Genomic DNA, 3,872 nt, shown 5'->3' with positions numbered 1-3,872 from the left:
GAAAAATAGTAACATTTAAAGGTAGCACGGTGCCTCTCATTACCAGAGGTGGTAGGCTCTTATAACTGAGTGGAGGCTGATAATGTCCTGTTGGCTGGGTCAGTCCTTCTTTTTCCCTCACATGCAAAAATATTGGAAAATAAGATTTGTGTGTGTGTCCTTTTTTTTTTCTTAAATTGGAGTATAGTTGTTTTACAATGTTGTGTTAAAACATAAGATTTTAAAATCAGTTGCTAAAATATAAAAATCTTACACTTGCAGAATCTTAGGAAAAACGACATCAACCTGCCCAGAGAGGTGGAGCAGCTTAGAACTTTTGGCCAGGGGCTCTCGGAGGACTTCAGAATCACCCGGTCCAGCCCCTCCGTTTATATCTGAGGACTCTAGCGAGAGGACAGGGACTTGTGTGAGGTCACCTTCTGTGGCTCCCATCTCTTCCAAGGGTGGCAGTGCATCTCCCGGCTAGCAGGCAGGCAGGGGGCCGTGTGATGTTGCCAGCCACTCCTGACCCTTGCTCCAGTGCTGTCTCAGACTGGAGCTGCACCTGAGGGAGACGGACCAGATCCAAGGTCTGGGGGCCTCCAGCCTTGTCTCCATACAGTGTGTCCACCTGGCCAGGGGGAGGGGGCAGAGAAGCCCTTGAGAACAGGAGGTCACAGGAAGTGCCTGATATAGGGGAGAAACCAAAACACTGTTTGGAGTGAATGAATGAATGAGTGTTTGTGATGGTCTTAGTGATTAAGAACCTGGAGTAGGACAGACCTGGGACCTGAGTCTTGGCTGTGCCACTTAAGTACCGTGTGGCTAGGTGACGAACCTCCCAGAGACGATACCCGTACCTGTATCACAGGTCGGTGAGGACTAAGTGAGATCCTGCCCGTTGCCTGATACACAGCAAGTGCTTGCTGAGTGCTGTAGCTTCATTGTCATTATCGTGAATATTAGTAACAACAGCAAGCGGCCTTAGGACTGGCACCGAGGGCCAGGCCTCTTTCCATTGCAATGTTGGAAACATCCCTCACTTCTTTTAGCTTGGAAAGGTTGCACAGGAATGATGGAGAGCAGGGTCCAGGTGTCAGGCTGCCTGTCTCTATCCTGGAGGCAGTTCTCAGGGCCCGGCACGGCTGTGTCCACGCCTGCCCCACGCTTGGCAGAGCCCTGATGGGGTGACCAGATGCTCAGGGTCTGTTAGCCCCCACTCGCTCTCAGAGCCCTGTTGTGGTCTGCCAAGCTTTCTCTGGCCATGGCCACCTTCCTGCAAGGGGCCACCACAGCTGTCACCTTAGGAAGGCTCCTGGAGCTCCGAGTCTCCTTGCCCTTGGAGCAGTAGAGACAGGTCTGTGTCGGGGTGGGAAACGTTTTCCTCAACACTCTTAGGGTCCCTGTCTGGGTCTGAAAATTAAACCGATAAAGACAGATTTATAGGAGAAAAGCACGCAGATTTGTTTGGTAGAAGTTTTATGTGTCGTGGGAGCCTTCATAAGAACATGAAGACCTGAGGAAACAGGCCTTAGTGTTTCTGTGCCGGGGGTGATGATGGGTGGGTAGTCGTGCGGGGGTGACGGGTTCAGGACTGTGAGGTGAGTGTAGGAAACTGGGGACACATAGTAAGGCCTGTGCGTTAGGATTCTTCTCGCTGACCCTTTGTCTTCAGAGATGGAGGCTCCTTTCCTCTGTGTATAAGGGCACCTCTCCCTTGAGGGTTTATGACCTGCTTCAGAGGAGAAGAATGGGGGAAGGGCAGAGTGACCTTCCTGCTTCTGGTGTTTCCTCAGACTCCTTCAGATTCAACTATTCAGTATGCCAAGGTGCCATATGTGGGGGCAGCGTTTCTTAAACTCCATCATCTGCATAGATTACCCTCACTCTCTTGCCCACGTGGCCTGGGAGGTCCTCACTATGACTGTCCTCTGTGCCCAGATGGCCTCCCTGGGGCTCCAGCCTGTGACTTCTGTTGGGACTCAGCTGTTGGCCCTGGGGCTCTTGCGGAGAGGGGGAGGGAGAGGGGGAGGGAGAGGGGGAGGGAGACGGGGAGGGAGATGGGGAGGGAGACGGGGAGGGAGAAGGCTAGATCTCAAGGAGGGCAGGAAACTCAGCTTCCCAATCTTCTAGGGGAGCAGCCAGAGCCTTGTCACGTTCCTGGAAACAACCAGCCTCCGTGGGGCAGCCTGGCCTCTGGTCCCTTTCTTGCTGGAAACCACCTCCTGGTGGACCTCCAGGCTGTCCACCTGAGATGACCAAGCAGGCAGAGGAAGAGGGGAAGACACGGAGCCTCTTGACCTGGAACTCTGAGGAACACCTGCTCCCTGCATCACTTCAGGTGCCTGAGGGCTTGGGGGAAGGGGGAGGTGTGGGTGGAGGTGGAGGTTTAGGGGGTGGGATCACGGCTGGGGAAGAACCCAGCTTCCACTGAGGAGAAGGCCTGCACCCCAGATCTTTTTCTCCTTGAAAAAATTGCACAAGGCATATAGGCTCATTATTGAAAAAAAATCTATAAACCTGATGAGAGAAAAAAATTTCGTGTTTCTACTTAGCAGGCATATTCAGATATGTGCATTTATGAAGCGCATGTGTAAGGAAGGGTGTTTGTGCGCGCGCAGACACACACACACACACACACACACACACACACACACACGATGTTACTTTGTGTGCCATCAGTAACTTCTCCCCGCCCTACTGCCCCTGCAACAATATAAGAATGACATCTTTCCATCCTGAAACATGTCAAGCTACATATCTACTTTTAATGACACACAGTACCCCATTGTATGGCAAATGATTGTTTATTTAACCAGATCCCCTAGTACCATAAATTTAGGTTGTTTCTAAATTTTGTTATTGTAAACAGTGATACAAGGTTGATCTTTTCATGTTTACCTCATTTTTCTCAGAAGACATTTCCAGTTAACTTCTGAAGTTAACTTTCCAGAAGTTAACTGGAGTGAAAAGTGTACCAAAACCACATCTTGAAGGCACCTGATATATATTTCCCAATGCCTTCCAGAAAGGTTGTTTACATTTTAGTCTCTCCAATGGTGTAAAAGCACAACAGCTCAAATATTAAAAACTTCGGTTTTCATCATCTTCTCTCAAAAAACTTACGGAAGAAGTCTTGCGCATCCAAACAGATGATATTATCAGAACTTTTTGAATTTGCTGTCTGCATGGTGAGAATTGACATTCATAATGTTGTCCCCAAGAGCGTAGGACATTCAAAGAGCCTTCTAAATCACCGTCTCAGGGACTTCCCTGGTGGCACACTGGTTAAGAATCCACCTGCCAATTCAGGGGACACGGGTTTGATCCCTGGTCTGGGAAAATCCCGCATGCTGCAGAGCAACTAAGCCCGTGCGCCACAACTACTGAAGCCTGTGCGCCCAGAGCCTGTGCTCCTCAACAAGAGAAGCCACTGCAGTGAGAAGCCTGTGCACCACAACGAAGAGTAGCCCCCGTTCGCCGCAACTAGAGAATGCCTGCGCGCAGCGACAAAGACAACGTAGCCCCCCCCCCTCCAAAAAAAAAAATAATAAAATACTTCTAAAAAAAAAATCACCATCTCAGCTGATCCTCTTGCCAAGTGGTCAGCAAGATGTAGGAGGCAGAATACTGGTCTGGGGGATAAGGGACCCAGATTCTAGTTCAGCCGTCTTCGTGTCTGACCATTAGTGTATCTCTTTACCCATCATGTAGAAGACAGGAAAAGCCATCTCTGGACTGAGCCTTCCGCGGGGCAGTCATGAAGATTGGGACAGTGGCCATGAGCTCCCTTTGTGTTAGCCTGTCCCTTGTATAAAGAGTTATCAAGAAAGTAGGTGTGGTATTAGTAATGTGGCTTTCATTCTAGATTGATTTCTGGAAATGAGTGCTTG

Source organism: Lipotes vexillifer, unplaced genomic scaffold, assembly GCF_000442215.2.
Source record: "Lipotes vexillifer unplaced genomic scaffold, Lipotes_vexillifer_v1.1 scaffold205, whole genome shotgun sequence".
Classification (NCBI taxonomy): Eukaryota; Metazoa; Chordata; class Mammalia; order Artiodactyla; family Lipotidae; genus Lipotes; species Lipotes vexillifer.
The sequence above is the reverse complement of the archived record's forward strand: the minus strand, read 5'-3'. Positions refer to the sequence as shown.